Below are 26986 nucleotides of genomic sequence, written 5' to 3'. Positions count from 1 at the left end.
ATGCATGACAAACTGGAACAGAAGACAAGGCTGTATCCAGAATAGGATAGCTCTGCTGGTGCAGCTGTCCTAGCAAACTGTACTGACAGTGTGTTCCCAACATAGCCTTCTTTTGCACCACCAAAATCACACTATTTGCTGGCACAGCATTTTACTGAGGTCCCTTTTCCCTCACCCAGCAAGCAAAAAGTGTTTCAGTAAAAGTAAAGTTTTGTCCTAACTGTATCCACAATGAGAGGTTTTGTCAGTCAAGGATCAAGCTTCTCTATGCCTTTGGCCAAGTCAGCTATGACAGCAGAAGTCCGTAAAATAGGCATGTTCTTCCTTTGCTTGGAGTGAGGAGTCTTTTCCAAAGACTTCAATACTGGCTTCTGCCACTAACAGGAATCTTAGCTTCTCATTCAGTTTTGCAGAAATGCAGAGATAAAATGCCTCAGCACTCATGCTCTGATAGGAAAGGTTACAGGATTTCCACAAACAAAAGAAGTCTCCAGCGTTCCTGTGGCTCCTGCTGCTCCATCACCGTTCTGGAGGAGAAGGCTGACCCTCCTGGCCTTGCACACATTGGTGAGGTTCAGCTTGGGCTGAATGCCCTTCCCTGGAGCCACAGGAAGGAGGGAGCAGACACAGGCTTGGTGCTGCTGTCTTTGCAGCCACAGCCTTCTCCTGCATGAAGAAGGGAAGCCCACGATGTACAGCAACACAGGAAAAATTATGCCAAACGAAGTGCCTGGGATTGGGTGTGCTGCTTTAAGAAAACAACCAAATTCACTAGGATGATGAAAAATGCAGCTGATTTTAAGATGTATTTTAAAGGAATTTGTGGATCTGCTTTCTGAAGCTGTGTGGAAGATATTTTCCAGGTGTGCTATATGGTATGACCTACTGGTCACAATCACCCAAGTGATGTAAGATTTTAACACTGTCATCTATGATTTTTATGAGAGAATGGGCAGTGACTTTAACATGCCCTTGAGGAAATTCAGATCAGCGAGGGATCTGGCAGCATATTCAGGCACAGTTTTCAACCTGTGAATACAGCCTACCTGCTTACCTGCCTTTGGTTTGGCAATGTCTAGAGCTGCAGTCCTTGGCCACCCAGTATTATTTAATTTCTTTACAAGGCATGTGGTAAATACTTCTGGAAGGCTGGACCTAATCCAGGCTACTACGGTTTCTATGGACAGGAAACTTGAAGGTTTGGGATTAAAACGGCAGGAGGCTGAAAAGAAAATTGAGGACCTGGAAATAACAACTGATGGTCCTGACGCAATCGTCACTGAGAACACTGCAGCTCCAAAAAATGTAATCAACAGCCTGAAGAATAATCTCAGATAAAATGCTAGGTTTTGGAAAACAGTGTAAAGCTTCTGCAAATATAGTTACCAGACAGGTTCTGGTTCACTTCTGCATTTGAATTTCAACCAGTTCTCCACAGCATCATGTAGGAAAACAATACAATACAAAAGCTCAGCATGTCTCATTGAAGGAAAATGCTGCTGGCTAAGACCTACAACAGAAGCCCTCTTCTTCCTCTAGCTGTGGAAGCTGAAGGTGCTCCCATCCCCACTTGTTCCTGGCTACCACAGTCAATATGAGCCCTCCACTGACCTTCAACCAAAGCCAACCCAGGTGGCTTTGCCTGGCGTACAAGACAGGGCACTTGCACCACTCTTTCAATGAGTGGAGTGGAGGAGTAGAAATTTCCAGCTAATAAGAAAGATGATGCATGGGCAGTGTCATCTTCAAACTCTGTGGCCCCTTGCAAAGGCAACACCCATCCACCATCTGAGATCTGCAGCACAGATGAAGAGTCATAGGAAAGGCAAATGGAAAGTTTCAATTTCTGTATCATTACAGTACTAGCTGAAGAAATAAGCTTGTCAACAACCCCACTGAACTTAAAAACCATGAGAAACAACTATCTGTGATGTGGAACTTGACAGAAGACTCAGACTTCAGGGCAGACACCCAGGTTTTCTCCTGAATTTTCAGGACTCATGAATGTTTTTGTGGGCAAAGTACCACCCTTATATCCTTTTGTGATGGCCAAGACAACAGAGCTGGTCTAAAATAAAGACTCCAAAACAGTGTACTAAACCAATCCCACTCTAAACTACTTTTATTTGCTGTTCCCAAAAAGGTCACTAAAAAGCAATATACGTTAAAGAAGAAAATTATTGACCTTTGAAACACAAATGGCAGTGCAGGTGAGCAGAGCCTCCACTGAATTTATTCACAAGTCAGGTGCCAGCTCACACAGATACCCTACCACTAAATGACAGAAATAGGCCTTATGGCTGACTTAAAGACACTGACAGGGATTAGCTAAACTTGGTTTCTGAGGCTGTTTCCTATTACTGTGGAGTATCTTCAAGGCCAGGTTGGTTTCCCCAGGAACCAGACAAATGGAAAAACTTATTTTTAAGCTGCCTTTGCTCTCTCTGCTGTGTTCTGCAGAGCTTTAGTGCAGCTGCAGGCAGAAGAGTAAGTACTGTAAGGTAGCAGTTTCATCAAGACTTGTCCCCTTAAAATCTTGAAGATTGATTCTACGCTCGGGCTTCTGCTCAAATATTAGTACAAAACACAAAACCAGCAAGAGTCCACGTTGACTGTAGAAAATGCAACTGAGGAAAAACTGCCCTCAGAAAGGAACTAAGAAAGTGCACGGCACCTAAAAAAGCTTTCAGATAACACCACTAACATGCTAGACAGGTGTCCTTAAACCTTGACAACAGGAAAAATGTTTCTTCCAGGAAAACATAATGTCACTGCTAAGAAACACAAGAAATCAAGTTAAAGGCTTCTCGTGATTAATAAAAGGCACAAAAAACAATACTCACCATGCAGAAACACAGACACAATTAAAGGTGATAGGTTGGAGAAAAAAAAGATAGAAAAGACTCCTAATGAACTCTACATCTCCAAAGAGTTATTCAGATTCCCACCTGAGTGTTTCCAGAGAGGAACACCACTGATTCTGATTCAGGAAGTTACAACAGATGTATTAAAATTCAGCCAGTTATATCCCAAACCATCATAGGGCTGTTCGAGAACCTTTGTGAACAGCAGAAACCACTCATATCATAAAAGAGCAAGCACTCAGAGAAAACAAGCTATTTTTCTATCAGGACTACTTAGTAGGAGACAAGCAGAACTAGGAGATCCCAGGAAGAGGTTGCAGGCAGACTCACTGTGCCCGATCTACCTAATGTGCCCTTAGGATACAGTAAAACACTTCTCACCGCTTCTCTAAGGACTGCTTACTGATACACCAATCCTGCAGTAATTTCAAATGGGATTTAAAGGGAATAAGTAAATGGAATCAGAATTATCTTTGGTGGAGCTACTCCTTTTCTTTCCTTCTGATAAATCAAAGAAATCCTTAACTTCAACCGCAGATCCAGGTTTTGGCATCCACATTCCAGTCGTCTTCATATCATTTCATTACAACCACTACTGGCAATGAGCAATGAAGTCCCCAGGGGGTTTGCAGATCATGACAATAACATGATTAGAAAGCTTGATCCAAGTATTGTGAAAGTCAGTGAAACCTGGATTGAGCCCAAAGAGAAATTCTTTTCCCTGCTATGGGTGGTTAGGTATACATTATGCTGTTTCTGTTGGTAAAAGCAAATCTTCCCCATCCGCTGATTTTAATTACTTAACAACAGAGTCTGCTTTTGAACAATATAGTGCCATGAAAGAAATCATAACATAGAATAGAGAAAACATGTCTTCTGTGCCATGGGTTCAATTAAAAATTCCACTGACTACAGTAACTGTTGAGTAAGACTATGACACCATTACCTAAAGGTATGCGCATACGTACGTTCACACACTTACATCAGCTTACTGATCTGCAGGTCCTCTGAACCCTTCGCTGGGAACTAGCACTACGACGAACATTTGTAGGAGGAGAGATATAGTTCGTGTGGTCATGGGGACACACAGTGTTATCTCACCTCCTGTATAATACTGTTCTCTAAAATTGTATACATTTCCCATCTTTAAAATATGGATACATTTCCACAGAAAAAAAAAAAAAGTTTTATTCTAGGGAAGAAAACAAAATGCTTTCATAATAATCTGAATATTTATAAGATATTATAATTTTAACACAGATTTCAAGAGACTGTTCATATACACAAACACAGTATTGAGTTTATGTAATAATTATTTGGCATTTTACATCTGCTGTAACATGCAAAATAGTATTGGTAATATTTCTAGCTCACATGCTGTCATTAGCACAGGTGGCTGTTTTGTCAATAGGGCTGTAATAATACACATACTGACTGAAAAAATAAGTCAATATGACATGGGTTGTACCTGAAGAGAACACAAATCACAGAAACGTTTGGGTTGAAAGCCACCTCTAAACGGGTCATCCTAGATCATCTATAATAGACACTTCTCTAGTCTCGCCATGACTGACTGACTCCACACCCTCCCATGGCAGTTTGCTCCACTGACCTAAATGTTGCATAGTAGTAACCCCTTTCCAATATCGAACAGTCTGGCAAAGCATTCCCTGCTGCAGCTTAACCACAGTATTTTCCTGCCTTTTCCCTTCAATAACATGTGAAAATACCTTGCTCTGTTCTTTCCAGTCCTTGTTCACATGCGCATATAGTTAATGCTCTGACTTATACTTTCTCCAGACTCAATGTATCAAGATTTCTTATCTCAAATACTTTATCATCTTGACTTTGGGCTTTCCCATCTTCCTGAAGAATCAATCCTGTGAATTGAGGTTACCTTTCTGTTCTTGATTTTGTGGGCTGAAGAGGATTTGAAATGTTGGCATCAAGTCTAGTTAGTAATTTATTTTATGAGGCTTGAAGTTACAAATATGTCATCACACATCTACCTGCTTTATAGTGGCATTTGTTCTTTCAAATTTAATATTGTTCTCCCAAGAAACACCTTGAGAAAATCACACATACAAGATCAATATGCACGTTAATGAGATAGCTGGAATTTAATATCGCTGTTCTTCAGGATGTGCTCTGTAATTCCAGGGAACTTCCCCTCAAACTTGAGCAAGGAGTGTTACCACTTATATAAACATAGGTCATCGCCATTAAGCTTTGCTAGGACTGAAGCCACGTCAGCACCAAGATTACCTGATGATTTACACAGAGTGTCTGAAGGCTGTCGAGGCCACACCAAGTTCCAGTAGCAGGAATTTAAAAGCTGCTTCTGGTATGCCTAGTCAGGTGTAGTCATGGCAAGGCATCGTATACTTTGATTTTTCAGTAACACCCTTCACCTGATATGTATTAATGATTGTGACACCCCTGTGCTCCCAACACAGACAAGGTCCAGGAGCAGAGGTGAAGCTGGTGGCCTAGTTAGGTGTACAGTGAGTCCTTGGCTGAGCTCTCTGGAGTCACACACCAGGTGTGCAAGGCGTGTGTGACCAAATACACACCCCTCCTAACTCTGCCAGTGCCTCCCACAGACCCCTCTGAGTGATTCCTGAGCAATCCATAAAAACAGACTCAGGTGGCCAAGTTCTCTATCCACTACAGAACACCTACACCAGTTTCAGTACCCGAGGATTTGCAAATATTTCCACAGTTGTGGAAATACAATATTCATTTGGTGTATCACTGTATCACAATGCTCATGCATTGTGGGACTTTAAATCAATTATTTGCCTGTAACATAAACCAAGTTCATTTCCCCAGTGAGAATATATGTCCAAAGAAAGTGGTAAAGAAGGGGCTTTCACACATGGAGGCTTTTTTTTCCTCTCTTTTGACAAAAAAAAATAGCAGAGGGTATCCGAATGGCTCGCTCCACAGTTGTCTCAAATAGCTGCAATATAATACTCATGTAACTTGCTCTCGGAATCAATATGGGGAAGGTTTGTGTTTTCTAGTTTTTCACTGTTTCAACAAAGAGAGGACACTGCTGCTGAGACTGCCTCTGCCTATTGCCAGTGTGAGAAGCTGAACACACGCTTAACAATAGCACGGCACGAGCAGTTTGTGGATTAGAGACAGCTGTAAAGTCTGATACAAACAGACAAGTGTTACGTTTTCCAATACGCAGCTCAGACAACGAGCTTATTGACCATAAAATGAATTATATAAACCAACTTGTATTATCTCATCTGAGACCTTGGTTAGTCCACTACCTTTTTTATATATACATGTGTATATATAAGTTTTTTTTTCCCCAGATAACTGTCAAGTTACATTCCTTACATAACACTGCTGCAGTGCTAACCTGAAGCATAATGACTGTGCTCATTATACGGTTATTATGAGCTCTGGGATGAAAAGCTGTCAACAATTTGATTTACTCCATATAAGGTAAAACATTGTCCTTCTTGTAAAGGGAATCCCAATTCTATCTTTCTGAAACAGTAGCAAAACTCTTATTGATTTTATTGGATTAAGAGGAATAACCAAGGGTCTCCCTCCAGCAAGGCATGCAAGCCCATGTCTCAGTGGGTGTGCGGGACAAGGAGACAAGTTGCTGCCAGCAGATTAGGCCTTAGTGCACAGTCCTCTGCATCTCTGAACAAAAGAAGATGGTACAGAATGTTGCAGCGGTCATGGGTAAATAGATCCAGTGTTTTCTGGATCTATATACAGTAAATTTTCTTGATTGTTCAGTCTAGTTTTTCTTTTTTGTTGTTTTTGCTGTCAATTCAGTGCAGACTATTAAAGACTGTGAAAAGAAATGGCCTTCAGCATGGATTTATATTCCAACCACACAATCTCAATTTCTTCCAAAAAAAAAAGTTATTGAACTAGTTCTCCAGTTTTCAGATAAGTAAGGTCCAATTTTCAAATATTGCCCTTATGTCATAATTATATATTGCAAATCAATTCATATTTAATATATTCCAATTGCACTGATACCTGTGCAATTAGGTTCCAAATATGTTACACCAACTTTATGATGACAGTACAAGTAGGTAAGTCTCTAACACCTTCCTATCTATTTATACGGAAGATTTTTTTTTGCCGTCTTTTTTTAAAGACTTCTGATCTACCAGTGGCCTCACCTCTGGTGAACAGGGAGAGAGACTTTTATTGCTACAAGTTCTTGCAGAAAAAAAGCAAAAGTGTCCCTTATTGTGGCCTTTCAGTACCTAAAGAGGGTCTGTAAGGAAGATGGGGACAGACTTTTTGGCAAGGCCTGTTGCAATAAGACAAGGGGTAATGGTTTTAAACTAAAAGAGAGGAGATTCAGGCTAGACATTAGGAAGAGGTTTTTCACAATGAGGGTGGTGAAACACTGGCACAGGCTGCCCAGAGAGGCGGTAGATGCCCCATCCCTGGAGACATTCCAGGCCAGGCTGGACGGGGCTCTGAGCAACCCGATCTAGCTGAAGAGGTCCCTGCTCATTGCAGGGGGTTGGACTAGGTGACATTTGAAGGTCCCTTCTGACATAAACCATTCCATGATTGTATTGATTCTATGACTCCTTCCCCAGTATTTCAGCTTAGCCCTCGCTGTCAGCATCTGACTGAGTTGCAAAGTGTACATTTAATTCTGTTCAAAACCCTTACTCGTCTTCATCCTGGTTTATTGCAGTTGTTTGCCTACCAGCCGCATTTGTATTCCACAGCACCAGTGAGGCTCTGCTCGCTGCAGGCTGATGGATCAGTGCAAGGTCACAGACGATGCCCTCGCCTGCCCTCTGAAATGCCACCAGCAGCTGCCCATTTGCCTGCTCACTTGCTCTCTGTCCCTTAGAGCAGGAGAGGGCTTTCAAGGAGGTCCAGGCTGCAGGATCAGATCCCCCTGCTACCTAAAGGGGAAGTTTTGACATCTAACATTCATGTTCAAGGGCCACAGAGGCTGAAATGAATCACTCAGGAACAACACGGACCACAGGTAAGTATCTTTCAGTGTGTTATCAGCTGTTTTTATTTTCTAACAAGCTAGGAAAAAAGTAGAAATTCTAAGAAATTCTAAATTCTGCTCCATCCTCATCACCTTCCTGTACTGAGGCAGTTCTGATGCAGCAAAATACAAACCAAACACAGTAAGACAGCCCAGTTTCACAAGCTCACAAATAAAAAGCTCTTCCACTTCTTGGGTTGCAATCTACAACCCCCCGCCTTGCAGAGTCCCCTCTTGACCCCATCCACGCAGGATGAGCCGGCACCTTGAACTCTCTTCCAGCCAAGCAACGCGAGTTTACAGCTAGAGGTGGGAGAAAGGTTGCAAAGAAGGAGCAAACTTTCTTGTGACCACAGTGTCCCTACCCATCCCTGCCACTCTTCCAGTGCCACCCGGAGTCTCCTCTTTTGAGCTCAGTCCCCCCCTCCACTGTCCCCCAAGCTCTTTTTCTGGGACCAGCACTGAGACACTGAGGAGTGATGGCCAAGGGAGTCTGTTCCTGCACAATTCACCCCAAACCATAACTCTAAATGTATCTTCCAATTCTAGTCAGGTATTCATAGGTCCCTGCACAGGGACATATTATTCTTTCAAAAATATTACAGGAAAATGCTGCAAGTGATCGTCATTAAAAAACTCCATCATAATTTCATTAAAAATTAACTAAAAGAAAGCATTAGTGTTGTCCTGCCAAGTGGGGGTGGGGGATGTCTCATATTATTAAATTGAGAAGGGCAGCAATGGAAAGCCTTTTTAGATTGGTGTTTCCATTCTCTCCTCTTTTGCTTGGTTCAAAAGTCCTGCATAATTAATACTGTAGTACTTAATAAATGCTTATGAACCTACTACCTCTCTGCTCTTTCTGTTTAATTAGGTGATTGACTTCAGGCATACTATAAATTATAATGACAATTTAATTACTTTTTTTAATGTGCACACTTAAAAGATTTATAAACAGGAATAGAGTAGTACAGTGCACTGAAAACTAGAAATACCGTAAACTGGAAAACAGCACAAAGTAATCCCATGTAAAGTATCTCTCCAGTGTCTGAGCACATGTAATGACTGGGAGACACAGTATTTACAGTGTCTGGTACAACCAGAGAGAATTGTGTATTTCTATCCGAACGTCTGAGTACGCTGCTTTTAACTTTTTCTTTTAGCACTTGCATATCTCACTCAGTTTCATGGCAAGAACCTAAACTGGTTCCAAGGAGAAGTTGGGCTCTGGACTTCAGCATCTGTTAAGTAAAGTATTTGTAAAAATGAAAGACCCTTTCCCTTCTTTTAAATAAATTGTAAAACTTCCACCTCATTTCATCATAACACAGTCATTGTTAAAATTTTCAGGGGGCCAAAATCTCCCATGGCATTCCAGTTGGCACAGGCAAATCGTCAAAGACTACAGACTAATTCTTCTGTCACTTAGAAGAATGCAAATTATAATGAATTCACAAAGCCAATAGAATTATATGCATATTAATATGTAACAAGTCAAATAATAATCAGACCCTGGTTTTCACTTCAAAGTAGCGCTTAGAAAAGCAGAAATGATAAACTAAAAATGACCTTTTTGAATTTTCAATAGGTTACGATACTAAGAGTTAATCTACCTAATGTCCAGACATTGCCAACCCCCGGTTGGTCACTGAAGTCAAAGTAATCATCACTATTTTCAACAAGTTACCTGTCATCAACACAGAGAGATGACAGAATTTGTTTTAAATCACACTGTATGCTATATTGGTGAAACTTTCTCATGTAAAAAAAAGTCATTAAAATTTGGGCTAGAGGAGACACTTTCCCATCTGGGAGCAGAATCTGGTTTGGTGTGACTATTCCTGTCTGTTAATTTAGCAGTATACAGTATAACTGTACATTCTTGGCATACTTACTGGGGATGCTGGCATCTCTGTAACTAGAACTACTTTGAGAGAGGGGAAAATAAAGACTGGGCAACTCACAGTGCCCTAAAAAATGACGGGCAATTTGCTGTTCTACTCATCATCTATCAACAGTGTTGAATAGTCAAAAGGGAAATAAATGTAAATGTATCACCAAGACACAGTGCTATGATAATTGTCCCTGGTTTTCCTTTTTATCACAGCAAAAAAACATCCCGGACGTGTCCGTCCACCTCGGCCGGCACAGAGCGGGGCCAGAAAATATGAAGGTAAGAGAGGGAAGGTGGGGAAGCTGCGCGGTGCAGTGAATCACCAGGAGCTGCTTTGCCTGCAGCTCCCCTGCTCGGGGGAGCTGAAACAACGGCTCTGCTACGGAGCTGCGCCTCATCTACCTTATCTGCAGCCAGTGATGGATGGTGGGTCAAGAGGGCAGCAGACTTTGGGTGCACAACCCTTGAATACTTTATCAAAGATGGCAAAAGGCCATGTAATGCACTAACACAGCAAATACTTCCTTTTGCTGTAGAGCAGACAAATTCCTTCCTCTCTGCTGGCTGAATCTGAAGCTTTTGGTTCATGGCTCAGAGTGTCTGAAAGTCCTACATTCGCAAAATATACACGTAAAAAAATCTGCATTTTTATTCCTGAGACCATTTGACTGTAAACATTCTCATAGCCCTATCTGTGCTGAAATCCTATGCAATCATAAATCTGTAATTCTGGGGATTTATGGGTTTTATAGACAATAAAAGAAGGCACGTTTCGCTCATTTTAAAAAACGAAACAGCACAGTTAGAACTGAAAAAATTTGCAAAACTCTGTAACTCATCCAAATGTTTCATACTGAAAAGACTCTTGAAGGAAAAATATACTGATTTTGATAAAAGTGAAAAGTTCCACAAAAAATAGAAATTTTGTCCCTGGTTTAAATGAAGATTAATAAAAGTAATAGGTAATGTGATATAACAAGATATTTCAATACTAGCAGTGTAACAGTATTGTTGTGCTACCCAGTGAATTCTAATTTAACAAGTCATACAAGATGAGTTGGAACACCTTTACGCCATCAAAATATGTTAATGCAAAATAAAACTGAAGCAACATCTAAAATGTTCTGAAACAAGATGTCTTATTGTATAAGAGTTGTCAAGGGTTTGTCCCAGTTTAGAGCAGAAGCATTGCAGAACCTTCTGCCATTTAAACATTCTTCCAAGCAGTTTTGTCTTTAGTCTCTCCTTAGCTGCTTCTCTCTTTATCCCCCTAGGTGTCTTTAAAAATTCATCTAACTGCTCCGAATTTGACAATATAACTTAATTATCTAACAGGACAGAAAGCTGTGGTTTCCCATTTGGTTTCTAAAGCCAGCAGCAGAAAGGAATCTCCAAAGAAACCTCCAAACCAGCTGTGACCATTTCAGCATCCACACCATCTGACTAAAGCATCACCAACAGAAGACAACCACTTAGCTGCCCACCCACATGGCCCCAGAAACTGAGGTAACACTGTAATTACGGAATCACTGATTAATGGCAACAACACCTAATATGGGCTTGTAACTTTCCGGTTTTGGAGACTTTGAGGAGTCGGTTCACACCAAAAGAGCTGAAGCTGGTGGTGCGGGATTTCCGGCAGTGCAGCGCGAGCAGCGAGGCAGCAAGTGATGAGAAACCTGCACCTTCCGCCTCCGGCATGTTAAAGCAGAAGAAACAGGTGGTTTCCCTCCCAAATATCTTACAGCACTTCAAGCTACAGCAATGGATTTGCATAATTTCAACCAAATGATGTGCTACAAATCTCACCATAGATTTTGAAATGAAACACTTCAGAATTGAGCAAAATAAATGGTGTTTATGCTTGGAAAACAGAAAGTCTCAGGGTGGACATACCTTATAGACCTGTTGAACAAATTACAAGCAGGCCTGACATCTCTAATTCAACCAAGTGTAAATTACAGATTAAATCCAAGCGATTTTAACTAATAGCCATAATGTGTACTAAAAAGCTTCTACAGCAATAAAAGCCTTTGTACACTCTCTATCAACCAGAAAGCAAATGTGCACATAGGTAACTCACCCTCTCTGTATTTTAATTCCTTTTTCAGAGTGTGAAGCTAAGACTGGTATCAAAGTGCGTCGTATTTTTAATGCGTTTTTGGTCTGAACTGAGACACTTGAGGAGTCACAGTGATGTCCCAGAGAAAAACATCTTGAATATAACTTCTGCTACGCCCAGCTTCATCCCATTGCCCAGCACTCTGCTCCCTTTTATTCATCCAGGTAAGGAGAAGCTGACAGGCAGGGGAGGGAAGAGATGGAGAGCCATATGGAGCTACAGTCAATTTGTGGTGTGTATTTGTGAATAGACACAAAGGAGATAAATGCTGGCATGCATAAATTCATATTTTATCGATATCTATTCTGGTACTTACTGTCAGAGTAATTTATTCATAAAATGGCTTTTAAAGGCAAATACTGTTTCAAAGAAAAACCCAAATCCTTAAAGAGACACATCCCAGTCCTGACTTAGTCCTTGCCACAGCAAGTCCAGGATCTTGATGGCTTGAAGAAGGATGCAGGAGCTCAATCTCCAGGTTTGTCTCCCAAAGCCAAAAGGGAAACCAGTGTGAATAACCAAGAACCCAAGAAAGAGTTTCTCCAGGTCATTGCCCAAACCAAGTCCCCCAGGAGAGGGGCCACTCAGGCAGGGGCAGGCAACCAGCCTGGTGCATGGAAGCACTGAGAGTGCACATTCAAGCTGCTTATGCAGACGGCAAGCAGAGCTGACAGTTTTGCATGCAGTATCTTGTAATGACAAAGGCTATCAAAATTACAGGGATTCACAAGTTTTTCACTGGACCTACAAATGTTCAGTTTCACTTCCCAGAGTTACTCAAATTATCCAGCCCTCATGGGTCTGCAAACCTGAGCTGCAAGTCTCAACACGGAAGGGGATTTATTAAAAGACTGCTGGTGCATCTGACCGTGACAAAATGCTAAAATAAAGAAGTAATGAATGCACTGCACATTTCTGAACCCCAGGTTATGTCTGACCTGGATCCAGTGGACACATTTGATTTCTACTGACTCCTCTATCACAGACTGTTCTCGTCCCAAACTGTGATCTAAGGCTACCACACAACACACATGGGAGGACAGCAGAGCAGAAGTATCTGTGGGAGTCATTTATTCCATTATTCAGAAATCAAAAATTAAAAGAGCCACTTAAAACGCTAACAGAATGCAAAAATTCATCACTTCCTTCCAGAAGAGGGCAAAAGACCTTATTTTTAAGTATTGATCAGAACATGGGCTGCCACAGAAAATTTCTGGGCTCTGTTCATGGCTCTTTAATAGCTCTGTACCTGGATTCTGCCAAATGGTTTGAATTTTTTAAGCTTTTTCAAAATAGTAATAAAAATACATACCCACCTCACAGAATAGAGGCTTCATCAAAGTTTCTAACTCCCTCTCAGCTTCTTAAGTAGATAGTCCTGCAAAAGCACAGAGGACCATTATTTAGATCTGATTTCCTTTAAAAAATTTTAATCCTGTCTATTTCTTGGGCTTTTTTTGCCAGGTGGGAACGAATGTGGATAAAAAAATCAGTGTTTCTGCCTGGAAGCCAGTCTCAGGCTCTGGTCTCATACATACATATACATCATATTCTTCCATATTCCACAACACCACCAGTCTATGAACAGGTCAGTAGGACACAAGCCAAACAATGCACATCTAAATCTGAATGTAGAACAAACAAAAAAAATGGCTATTTTTAAGACAAAACTCTTTCCTAAGAACCTCATTTCTTCCCGGTCACAAGTCCGGGTGTGACATGTAAGAAACGGCTTTCTGAGGCCCTGCGGTGTCTTCTGAATCACTGCCATTACCCGAGAAAACCCCAGGAAGTGGTTTGGATGAGAAGCTGGACTTGACTTGCGTAGGTATCAGCTGATGTCAGAGTACACCCAGCACAAAGCCCTAACAATGTGGGCATTGTGAAACCAGGAATAACCTTCTCTTATCTCCTGCAATTTGGGAAATAATTTCTAACTCGGTGACTACAGAGCTTAGGAACAAGTCAAACAGTTAATTATTCACTGCATGCTTCATAATTAATCTCCGTTTCAGGCCAAATCTTTATATGTCCGTAATAACACGAAGATCTCCAGTGAGGGAAACAACAGCATGAGCTTTTGGACCTCCTTCTGCAAAGCAATTCGTTTTTCCATAAACAGTTACTATTAAGCAAGGACAAAGCAACAAACCAGACAGCCATCTGTGTAAACCAATTTAAAAGGATGGTGATCTCATAAAATTTTTCAAACTAATGCTCTCCATTTAACTTCTGCCACCCCGTGCTGCCCCAGAAGATGCCGGGTCCAAGCAGGTCCTCGGGTAAGCGCAGTGCTTCCTCTTTTGGGAAAGCTGGTACTTTAAAGACACAGCAATTTCAAACCTGTGAAAAGAGCATGTCAATGAAAATACCTCAGCATATATGGAAGCAGGGCAACCTAACCAGCAGCCCACGCACCCCAGAGCGTGTTGCCACAAAGGTCTGTGCTACATTTGCCAGTTGAGCTTCCTTGAGGTATGAGGTCAAGCGAGGAGAAAGGTTCAGGCCACTGACGATAACATAGTCCCTGCTAAAGTGAGTTCTGTCTTATGACCTGGAGAGAAGCCAGCACAAGCACTGATGGCAACCACGTCAGAAAGCAAGACAAACCTGAGAGCCTTAGAGCAAAGCTCACAAAGCCACACATAGCACAGCCATCCTGTATGCACCCAAGATAGTCACAGCATCCTCAGAGCATTCTGCCTCTTTCGACTTGCATCTAATTAAGCCTCAGCCAAAACATGCAAAATAAAATACGAAATAGAACACCTGCTAACAGGTGCAAGTAATAAACACCTATGGCCATGTCTTGCACCAGGTCACTTGCAGAACTGCCTTTTATTCCATCTACTGAAGTCAGCCAGAGCTGCACAAGAGCTGAGAGCAGGGTGCATCAGGAAGATGTTGGTGATACCAGACCATTGGAAGCACAGCCGAAAGAAGTTCACAAACTTGTTTACAAAGGCACATAGACAACCCACACACATTTCAATATCAAACAAGGTAACCAAAAGAAACGTATATGTTCTTCACAGAACAACCTAACAGTATATTAACGTTATTTAAGTGGTTGAAGGAAGCATTCGCTTCTCCATTATATTAAGATGATGTTTCTAATCCATGTAGTGCCAACATGGGAAAAATTACCTCCCAAAAAGCCTCTCTTTAGCCTGCATTTTCAAATACTCATTATTTTCCTGTTCCCCTTCTGCAATGCCTGATATTTGTGTGCCTGATAGTTACGTTTGCTTTAAAATAATGGCTGTGAGGCAAAGGTAACTTGCCCTTCTGACCCGATGCATAATTGTACAAGTGTTTGTGCAGTAATAACCCATCATACACATAAAGTGACATTTCTCTAATTGGCATTTGCTGAACGCAAGGGCACCCTCTGCAAACACAGTGGCTTTTTTATTGGCAACCTCTTTAATTATCTCACTCTTCCTAACACAGAATGTCCTTTCTGTCATTAAGGAAGAACAAACCACTCCTCACCACAGACACAGTAATACTATATATTTCGTATTACATATAAGTGAACACTATTACAGATTAACTTTAAAAGATGAAGTAGTGTTAACAACTGCCCTGGGAATCCATTACAGAAAAGGGAACAATTCTGACCTTTGAGTCCATGTTTCAGCACCTTTTCGGTAACACTTCAGAACAAAAGTTCAAGCTGTGTCTCATTTCAGTTTGTCACATTTTGTTGCATGTAAAAATGAGGAAAGAAAGCCGGGTCAGTGCTGCTTTCCTTTGCCCATAGTCCTGCTGTGTCAACTGATGCTGGCACATGCAGCGTATTTCTCTGCTTCCTTTCGTTTTGTCTTTCCTTGTCCACTGCTTTGAGTTCCTACCCAGCCATTTCCAACAGCTCTCCTGTCGGCTGCCAGGTCACGTAAAAACTCTAAAATGGCTTAGAAAACATTTAAATGTGCACTATCTTGGCAAGCAGTTAATCCTTGAAGCAAACGCTACTTACATAAGAGAGTGCCCGCGCCTCTTAGCCCACCGTGTCATGCCTCATCTTGTGAGGCTGGGAGGAATGCACAATGCTTTGTAACATACCTCTGACTTTCCATTTCTACTACGTAAGCATCTTGTTATCAATTTTTATAGGAAGGGAAAATAGGAAAGGAAATTCCTGGAAGAGATTACAATTGTCAAACAAGCTTCTGATATCTTTTAAACAGCTGAAGCATTAATTTTTTGGCGGCACTGTCAAAAGCCTATGAGGGCTTCCTGGCTGCAGTGGAAGTAATAGTACATTTAGTTCAACTACAAGCTGTACTTTTTAAAAAATCCACACCAAAACAGACTCATTATTCATTTTTCTGTAATACGGGTTTTTTCCCTGCAGTTTCAATAATATTTTTTGTAAGAACTTGCAGTCTCAAGAACCAACTGCAACTTAGAGTTAATGCTTTAATAAACTCTTGTTTATATTATAGGCAAACCAGAACAAACAAAATAAAGCTACAAATGACATTTTTATAGGAAGTCAAGAAAAAGATTCATGTGTCTGAATATTTTAGTTACAGTATGGTAGGCATGATTATTATTTCTTGTAAAGCCAAAGTGTAGCCTTAAAGAACTGGAGGAAGGCTACTCTGAGAATAGAGCATGGATATGACTTGGGACCCTGAAGAGTGGCTAGATATAAATACCATGCAATATTAATGCAAAACTCCCATCAAGTATTCTGGGAATTTTACAATGGAGCAATGGCAAGATGTGGCCATGAAAAATCTTTCTGGAGTCTTCAAAATACCACCATGTTGTATTTCTGCAAATGCCTCCCTTTGTGGTAAAAAGTGCCAAAAAGTTTCAGGAAGAAGGTTTGCAGTGAGACATACAAGAAAATTATCTTTTTTAAAAGTGATGATAGAATCCCAGAAATTAGATCAAAAAGGAAATGGCAAAAGTCTATTAGATCATCTCATACCCAAATAAGAAAAGCCTATGTAGTATATTTTACAGCGTTTTGTCCAGGTCAGTTTTGAGTCTCAAACTAACCATCTCTTCTGGTTTCCATCAGGAGAACAGACCTTCGCTGTAATAATTTTCTTCCTGGTAGTTAACCTAATGCTCCTTTACTCTTTTTGCTCCATTTTACTCCTTTATATCTCTTTGAGACTGCTGTTCCCTCCTAGGTGATCTTGGCTTCTATGCTTTTACCACTGTGATACCTAATTTAAGAGAAATCAAGTTAGAAAATGCTAAACTAAAAAGAACAACTGATCTGATTTGTAGCCTTGCTCCCTCCGTAACCAGCAGCAAAGTTCCAGTGAAACTGAACTCCTGGTCAAAAGTCAAGACTGTGAAAAAGGAACCACCATTCGCATTGAAAGACAGGCTGTATTTTATCAGCATGTGGCCTGGAGCTTCATGGAGGATGGAGAGCAAAGCAACCCCAAAGGTTCCTATTCTCTTTACTCATTGTGATGCTCTATTATTTGGTTATGCTAAAAAATTTGGTTAGTATCACTTCTCCCTGCACATTAGTGAAAGAACATTTACAGATTTTTACATCTTGTAATTGTCATAACTCCATTTCTTTCTCAATTCCAAATTACAGACTTCTGGGTTAGGATTTCTGGCTGGCCTTTATATATGGAAATGGAATTCCCTGGAGGGGTAGAAGGAGTTTCACACTGCGGATTGATATCCTACCTCCCAAGAAAGGGACAACATGTGTTAGGAACTCATAGACTGACTTAGTGTGATCAGCAGGACTAGAGAAGTGATTGTGCCACCGTACTCGGCACTGGTGAGGCCCCACCTTGAACACTGTGTTTAGATTTGGGCCCCTCATCATAAGAAGGACATTGAGGTACTAGAGAGAGTGCAGAGGAGGCGACGAAACTGGTGAGGGGTCTGGAGCACAAGTCTGATAAGGAGCGGCTGAAGGAACCGGGGCTGTTTAGCCTGGAGAAAAAGAGGCTGAGGGGAGGCCTTATTGCTGTCTACAACTACCTGAAAGGAGGTTGTAGCATGGAGGGTGTTGGTCTTTTCTTCCAAATAGCAAGTGATAGGACAAGAGGAAATGGCCTCAAGTTGCACCAGGGGAGGTTTAGATTGGATATCGGGAAAAAAATTCTTCACAGAAAGGGTTGTCAGGCGTTGGAACAGGCTGCCCAGGGAAGTGGTGGAGGTGTTTAAAAGGTGTTTAGATTAGGTTCTTAGGGACATGGTTTAGTGTTAGGTTAATGGCTGAACTTGATGATTTTGAGGGTGTCTTCCAACTGAAATGATTCTATGATTCTATGACTTTGTCTCTCCTCTGTCCCAGAGCAAAGACAGTCACAAGAAGCATGCAGAGGAATCACATTTCAGAAACATATATTAACTTCACTGCCTAAAAGTATAAATAAGTGTACAAGAAGGAAAGCTACAGAGAGTCTGACCTTGAGCATGCTGGAATAAGTTTGTGAAACAAAATGACTACCTGATAAGGAATTTCTTTTTTTTTTTAACTTAATTGCTATTATTTCTAATGAGCAGGGTATCAACTGGCAATAGTGCTTGAGAAAAAGAAAGCCTGGATGAGTTTCTGTAAAACTGCTCAAAGCTAAAGGCCTGTCTGCAAAGGGATAAAGTCATGACATGAAACTACAGACACTTGGCAAACTCCTCAGCAATCTTGAATTAGTGCCTTGTACCGCACTCATGTTATTTGCTATTGCAGTATCATGTAAATCCTTCACAATGGTGATATTTTTGAAGTACTGCTGTACTGTCTGGTGTCCTGACATTATCAAGGCTCCTGGGGATGCCAGTGAGTGGCATTTCTTTCTCGCCTCCTTTACACTAAGTTTCCAAGCCAATCCCAACACCCTGCGAAGGGCCAGGATCTGCCTCACAAAGATTTTAACCCAGCTCAGAAGCGAGTTTCTTCCTTCACTGTCTCTTTGGGGTATGGGAATGCTTTACCTAGGATAACCCTGTCGCTTATCCATTCCTGTCTCAGGATTCATGCACCGCTCTGCATCTGCAAAGAGGCGGCTGCTGGGGAGAGCTGGTGGCTGTGAGCAGATGGACAGGGACTCTGCGCTGATTCACTTGTTGAGCTGTTTGACGTCCTGCAGGAAAAATGCTCACTTTGTGGCGCTAAAGAGAAATACTGCCAAGAGCAAAAATCCCTGCAGGAATCACTGCACTCTGTATATACAGGAAACAAAAGAGAAGATGAAGAAAAGACTTTGCCACAGTTCACAGGAGTTGCTACTGGGCCACTGACAGGAAGAAGGTACCTTCCCATCTGCCACAATACACAGGCTGCACCTGCAGGATCTTCCTTCTCTCTTCTTCCCCATGTGCAAAGAAATGGGTGAATTCCTTTCAATCTGACTCAATGCCAGGGTAACATTTACAGATCTATTAACTTACTGACAGCTTGGTCCTGGATCTCCAACAGTCTGATTGAAGCTGCTGGATACTTGCAGGAAAGACTGAGCCAATGAGCAAAGGTTTCAGGACCAAGGTCACCAGGCACAGAGCGTGCCAAAAGAGCTGAAGCGTTATCTGACTCCATTCATTCACATCATTGTACACCATAAAATCAACAAGATGAAAGGCTCTTCATTTATCTTAACAATTGGATTAAAAACAGTAAATACCACAAAAATGAAACACTAGTAGCTTTTTTTCTAACTTTATAACTTTTCTTTATGCTATGTTTTCCTTATACTATTTCACTGCATTGCTTTTCTTCTTCTTCACTCTTTATTACTACACTTACTACAAACATCAACATTGTTTATGGGTAACTCCTTATTTTCTCTACAGCTAAATAATGGGTAAATGAGGTGATGGCTACCCCATATGTCCTCCACAACACCTGAAGAAACAGAACGCAAAACAAACCAATGAAACAGTCCAAGCCCTTCCTCATACAAGCTGACGAAAATTGGAGTTTCCTAGTATCTAGGAACTGATTTCAATGGGACTTTATAGAAACACAAAGATCACCTCGAGAGATCAAGTATTTATTACTATAATAGGATGATTTTGAACTACAGAATCACAGAATGTTTGGGATTGGAAGGGACCTCAAGAAATCATCTAGTCCAATCGCCCTGCCAGAGCAGGAACGCCTAGGTGAGGTTACACAGGAAGGCGTCCAGGCGGGTTTTGAATGTCTCCAGAGAAGGAAACTCCACAACCTCCCTGGGCAGCCTGTTCCAGTGTTCTGCTACCCTCACTGAGAAGAAGTTTCTTCTCAAATTTAAGTGGAACCTCTTGTGTTCCAATTTGAACCCATTACCCCTTGTCCTATCATTGGTTGTCACTGAGAAGAGCCTGGCTCCATTTTCATGACACTCACCCTTTATAGATTTGTAAACATTAATGAGGTCACGCCTCAGTCTCCTCTTCTCCAAACTAAAGAGACCCAGCTCCCTCAGCCTTTCCTCATAAGGGAGATACTCCACTCTCTTCATCATCTTTGTGACTCTGCACTGAACTCTCTCCAGCAGTTCCCTGTTCTTCTTGAACTGAGGGGCCCAGAACTGGACACAATATTTCAGAGGTGGTTTCACCAGGGCAGAGTAGAGGGGAAGGAGAACCTCTCTCGACCTACTAACCACCCCCTTTCTAATACACCCCAGGATGCCATTGGCCTTCCTGGCCACAAGGGCACAGTGCTGGATCATGGTCATCCTGTTGTCCACCAGGACCCCCAGGTCCCTTTCCCCTACTAACAAAATCAAAAGACACCATGTGCCCTGAAGTAGTGAAATCACTACTTTGCCTCATATTTCAGAATACTTTTACAATGTATAGCTAGCCCACAGTAGCGACATATCTCTACTTGCACTAATGATTTTGTGAATGACTGAGCAGCACTGACTGCTCCACACTCTTCAGGCAAAAAGGGGCTGCTAGAAGGGAGGGCCATGGGTGAGGTGAGCTTTGTATTGCCCTTTCTGTTCTTCCCATCCCAGGGCACCTCTTTATTCTCAATAGTATTTAAGCACTGATAGTACTATGTCAAAACAATACAAAACTATAAAAATACCAATTCATTTTTATGACCCTTCACAAATACCCAGCATTACCACAGTTGTACAAAGCATGCAGTCATAGATTTAAAAGGTAGGAGAGAAATGAGTAGTATTTAATATTTTACTTCAACTGACACATTAAAAAAAATTCAAACTGAAGCCCCTGATATTCCTGTGTCAGATTCAGTTTCCGTTTTCGCCTCCCCAGTATGGTAATTACAACCCTGCGCCCACTGGGAACCAGTTGCACACCAACACGCTTCAGCAGGGGAAGGAGAGGTTTGCCGATGAAGTTAGTACAAGATGCAGCAGCGGATGCTTTGACTTCCAGTGAATTTGCAGTGTTCCTTGCTCAAGACACCAAATTGTTTTAACTACCAAGATGAAATATCTGGCTAACTGTTGTCCAGGGCAACTGACAAGACACTGACAAGCTTTTAAAGGTGGCCATTGAATAGGAGAAGGCTCTTCCGGAAAAACAAGGCTTTAGCCACCACACTCATCATTCCTCAGTTCAAGCTGGGCAAGCAGAACTTTGTGTCTGCGCTTAGTCACTGAATCAACAGGGCGTAGGCATCTGGACCCAGGCACCCACCTGGTGTGACTTCACTGCAGGGTCAACACCTGAAATAGTTTGTTCCCAATGTGACACCTCTGTCATAGCACACAGAGAGGTACATACACTGCCACATGTCAGTTTGGACTTCATCCCTCTGCCTTGCAGACAGCCCCAGTGCCGCACAGCAGGAATCAGGAGGCAGCTTGCTAATGCTTTTTCCTAGCAAATTACAAGCCTTTCTGAAATGTTTTGAAGGCCTGCAAAGTCTTCCCGGAAACTTGGTGATGCTGAGCTTTCACACAAACGTCGCAAATGAAAGCTACCTTAAAATACTATCATTACCATAAAATACAATCCCCCTAAAATGGGGGAAAGGAGGTCGGTATTAGCCAAAAATGTTAATGGGCACGGTTCCTAGAAAACTGTGGCAAATAATACATATAGCAACATCAACCAGTTAGCAAGCTTTACATTTTCTAAGCCCAGTACCCCAGGAAAATTCACTGAATTTTAATGCAAATGACTGAAGATCTGTCAAGTTTTTTTGTGCTCAACCTTTACAGATTTTGAATTATATAACCAGTTTGTCATCAATCACAAAGTCTTACTGAAGTGACTGCAAAAAAAATTATATAGAAACAAAGGAAGAGTATACTTGTAAATCACAGTTCAATGAAAACCTCCTGTCCCTTGATATTCCAAGTGTTTTTTTAATTGTCACGTCTCTTTCTACTACTTCTGTCGAATGCAATTCCTAACCAGCACTCAGCTAGCAAGAGAACAGATGAGAAAACCTGCTTCAGACCCAGTGCCTGTGCTGGACCAAGCACCTGTCTGGAAGGTACAGATAACCTGTACCCCTCACAGCAAGGGCATCCACACCACGACAGCACATGCCTTGCTGCCAAAGGCAGCTTTGTGTAAGCACAGTTGTCAACCAACGCACAGACATGGGTTAACTGGCTTCTGCGGGAAGCCTGTTTTCATTCATTAACTCTGACCTCTGGGCTAGGACCCGCGGAGGAGGAGGCATGCAGGCGAGTTAAAACAAAGTGCCTGTTTTCCCTCCGAAAGTTTCTGAGTCTCAGAATCCTGCACAAAACCCCATTCCGCTGTCACCTGAGTGAAAAACAATAGTAGGCACTCACATACATAAGCCCTGTGTGAGAGTTTGCAAGGCCAGCCCCTGCGGAGGGCCACCTGCCAACAGGAAGAAGTGGTGAGGAGGAATTTGGATCCAGCTGCTGTCCGCCCTCAGCCAAACAATGCCATGCGATAAACAGCATTCAGGACTTTTTTGAATCATCAATCACACCGAGAGCATCCATGTCTGTCATTTTCACTCCCTGGTTGCCAGGAGGAGGACTAAGGCTTCTGAGCTGGAGCTCACTTAGAACTGATCCCTTGTTTCCTGTCACAGCTGTGTCAGAGGGACTGAGCCCAGGAGAGAAGGGAAGAACAGGGCGAGGGAAGAAGAAGAAATGACAAAGTGCCTCAGCATAGGGCTGACTCAAGCTGTGAAATTCATCACAAGTAACACTCTACAAAAGTCTCGTAGCTGTCTTGCAGCCTCATTTTGCATGTCAGCTTCTGACAGAAAGGTAGAGTGGAAGGAGAAAGAGGGGATAACTCAGTATCTGCAGTCCTTACAATGATGATATGTAGTGCTGAACACCAGGAAATTGAACAACGATCACATGCTCAGTGGGTCACTGTGGCAGGTGTAACTCAACCTTAATACCACACAGCCTACTGCACCTTCAGATTTAGCCCAGGTAGCACCTGCGTAAAGCACTCCAATAAATGTGCTTGCTGTTCACAGGCAGTAACAAAAAGGGTTAAGAAAACAACCAGGCTGCAGCTGAAATTCCACAGCGCTTCACAGAGCTGCAAACTGCGCGTCTCCCTGGGATAAAACAGACCGAGGAAGTGCCCTGAAGATCAGCCAGTTAAACACACTGAAACGCCGCTGCCACCGGCAGACACGTATGGCTGGGAAGCTCAGGAGACTCAGAGCATCACGGCCCGTCACTCGGCGGGTCCTCCGGCATGGCCACTCCCCGGCGTCCGGGGCAGCCCACCTTTCGGCTACGCATCGGAGCCGGATTCACCGCCTTGCAGCCGAGGAACCCCCCTCTCCTTCCTCCCCGCCTCGGCCCCGGGTGAACACCCAGCATCTGGGTACTACCTGCGTTTATCAGCAGAGCCATCCCGTGTCTTCAGTCATTCAAGGAATTTAACAGCCTGGAAATTCCTGTTGTCCATTATTTGAGGTCACAGATAAAAGCTAAACAGCAGCCGTGACTCCCATCAATCATAAGTCACTCACTGATAGAGTGTATGGTAGGAGACCTACTGATGTAAGCTAGTCACCAGAGAAAATACCCACTGATGACGCATATCCAGGCACAAAAATAGTTACAGGGCCCCCAAAGGGATTATTCAACAGCCTACATTTAGATATTCTTACAAGAGACCCACAGTCAATTTGCTGCTATTAGATGGCTGGGGAACATTGAAGTTTAAGTTCCCTCAGCAGACATAACCACAAATAGCTGGTTTAAATAAACTACTGCAATTACAAGCTGTTTTGTAAATTTTAACACTGCATTATAGGGATTAAGTGTAAACAGAACCACTGGCTATAAAATGTCATAAAGCCTTTGCTCCTACTATTTACCAATTCCTTCTGTATATCAGCCAACAATGAAAATAACAATTTAAAATTAATTCACAAATTAAGTCCCTTGTGCTACCCAAAAACAATGCTTGTTATAAATAAAAGTTTCTATACATGGGAAGTGGGTGAGATTTTTTGGTGATGCTTCAACGCTGTCTGCATCAACTTCATTGTAAAATACTTTTGGCTTTATTTTTACCCCTCTTCGGCATTTGCCTCTCTATTACTCAAAAAATAAAAAAAAAATGACCTTAATAGTTAATCTTTCATCCACAAATAATAAAAACGATGTAGAGGTAAGTGACTGATGACATACCAAACCATGTATCATCTACCTGCTTTGAGCACGGGCTAGAAAGATGACCCCAGAGATCCTCTCTAACCTACACTACTCTATGATTCTGTGCAACTAGATTTTTTTTCCACATCAATATAAAAATAAAAAAATAATACCTTAAATTAACCAATCAACTAGTAATCCCACAACACTCTTGCCCCCTGAAACTGCTGCAGGATCCTTCTCATGCCCTCACAGTAATCAAACTTACTAGGATATAACTGAGCCTATCATCACTGCTTATAGTGAAACACTGACTCCACATTTCTGGCAATATTAAAACCTTATTTTTTTAAATTAACTGATTTTAACATCCAAGCCCCCTTTTCAGAAGATATCTTGGTGCTTATGAGTCTAAAAGTTAATGACTTTCTATTGCATATTTAAAATCTAAATATAGCAAAGTATTTTGTGCCTTTGATGCCTACTTCATTGACATACTTTTGGAAAACACTACCTAGCCAAACAAACACTAGTGTTTACCCTGTAAAGCAGGAGAAAGAAATGTTCCAGGCTACAAACTTCTACCTCACTTTCTACATCTGTGATAACGTTATTAAAAATAACACCAAAAATTATTTTTAGTACAACTGTTTTGCAAAGCCTTCATATTTCTCTCATGCGTATAGATGCTAGCAGGCCACATGGCCTAATTTAACAGCCCTAAGAAGAGACATTCATTAGTGCCCTCTAGCTGATTATCCTAACCAATTTTCTGCAGACACCTAGTACTGGTCTCTCTTTTCTCCTCCTGTCATTCCCAGGACTTTCACTGATGCCCACACAATGCAACGTCCTGGAATAAAACAATTCCCTTTCTACAGAAGGTGTAGGAGTCAAAACATTCAAATCCCCTAGTGCTCTCAATTGTAGGAGTTCTTACAATAACACAAGTGTCATGAAAAATAGGAGAGGTGTAAAAATGTAAAATACCACATCACCAAGGACCTGTGAAGTACCTAAATATAAATTTTAGCAAGTTTGCAAATTCTATGGGAAAATACAATGTGCAACGTTTCATGTGAAACACACGAAGACGCTCACCTGTTCAGAAGCAGGTATTACAATCCCCATCTTCCTCAGGAGACTTTAAACAGTTTATAAGCCACATACTATGTTTTGCCACACATTCTGAAATTCATGTAACATTAGTCAGTGATGGATCAGACAGTTTCACAGCTCACAGCCCAGGACCTCCCTTTTGCCATGGCACAAGCCTGAGTGGGCAGAGAGAGCGTGGCTCTTTGTCCACATCAACACCTGTGGAAGGGACTTGATCCCCTCCTCATTCCCTCCACTCCTTCACATCAGGTATAACCGAGGTACATGGCTCCATCACTGCACCGTTGCATGGCTGTGGCAGGGATGTGCCTGTAGCACTGCTGCAGCTTCAAAGCTGTAAAAGCTGTGAGGCAGGGATACTAGCACATACCACCTCTACTGTCACAGGTGTGGCAAATAAAACGGTGTCTGAATCCTGAATGGGAGATCCCCCTAGCTGGAGGGAAACCCCCACCGAGGAGGAGCTGCCCCAGAAGACACCATGGACTGCGGTGTCCCCGGCACCAAGGGAAGAGAAGCACGAGGTGCCCACTGGGGCACAGCCTGCCAGGGTAGCTCTTTTCAACCCCACTAGTGGGTGCATCTGCTCCAAGCCACACCAGCAGCCACTGGCCCCTCAAAGGGTGCGAGAGGTGGGGAGCCTGTGTGGAATACAGGGTTATGGCTCTGTTCTCTTTCTCCTTGCCCAGCTGCACAAGGCAGAGGCTGAACAGAGCTGGCTGTCTCCATGCATTTAGTTAAAGCGGTAGAGATGTCCACAACCATTAAACAAAGTAAACATAGAAATGAGACCAAGATCTGAAGCTCAACAAAAATACTCTGAGATTGACTAACTTTAGGGCTGTGCTCGTAATTCTCAAAAAGTCTTTTTACACCTTGACTGGGAAGAAGAAAGCTGCAACATACACTCTCTTATTCCTGTGTGTGAACAACAGCTGTAAAGCAAAAACCACTTGTATGATTGGGAAGCACCAGGCTGCTCCTGCAACATCCAGCTGTGCTTGGAAAGTTCACTTCCCACATGCCATTTGCCTGTTGAGACAGAACAGGTTAATCACAGCGGCCAGGCATTTTGGAAGGGTCCTGGTGCTCCATTTCTCTAGTACCTTATTACAGCATTACAGCTAATGTTACTTACACATACATCCACAGGAAAAGGACACCACAGACTCAGTCAATACTCATTAAGGGGGTGCAATCTGAATCCCTACATCAATAAAAGACCAAAGGGTTTTTTGAACAAGGAATAGTCAAAACCCTTTGTTCATATAAAACAGGCATTTTACTCCATTTGGAAAGTGAAATTTTTGGTATAGTTCACTTTTCTTTTCTTTTTTTTTTTTCAACCAGCTGTTGGTTCTGTCAGTTCTCATACAGGAGATACAGCACAAGGCTAGTTTGTGCAACTGCTGCTGGAAGCCAACAGACTTTTGAAAAGGCTGTTTACTTGAAACA

At 42.1% G+C, this 26986-nt stretch overlaps 1 protein-coding gene across 9 annotated transcripts in view; it reads right to left on the bottom strand.

The window, feature by feature from the left end:
* HIVEP2 (HIVEP zinc finger 2) overlaps positions 1–26986 on the bottom strand; it is a 140712-nt gene that overhangs the window by 63647 nt on the left and 50079 nt on the right. For 4 of the 9 annotated variants that reach the window (XM_065833437.2, XM_071806471.1, XM_071806470.1 and 1 more), the window contains one exon: positions 13205–13266. The exons of 1 other annotated variant lie outside the window; for it this stretch is intronic. The gene's annotated coding sequence lies outside the window, so the exon portion shown is untranslated. Of the gene's footprint in view, positions 1–13200; positions 13267–23640; positions 23808–26986 lie in introns of those variants that run through there. 4 more of the 9 variants (XM_071806473.1, XM_071806472.1, XM_065833438.2 and 1 more) reach the window with 4 other exon arrangements.

Source organism: Patagioenas fasciata, chromosome 3 (assembly GCF_037038585.1).
Source record: "Patagioenas fasciata isolate bPatFas1 chromosome 3, bPatFas1.hap1, whole genome shotgun sequence".
NCBI classification, from domain to species: domain Eukaryota; kingdom Metazoa; phylum Chordata; class Aves; order Columbiformes; family Columbidae; genus Patagioenas; species Patagioenas fasciata.
Note: the sequence above shows the minus strand (reverse complement) of the source record. Positions and strands in the feature narration are given on the sequence as shown.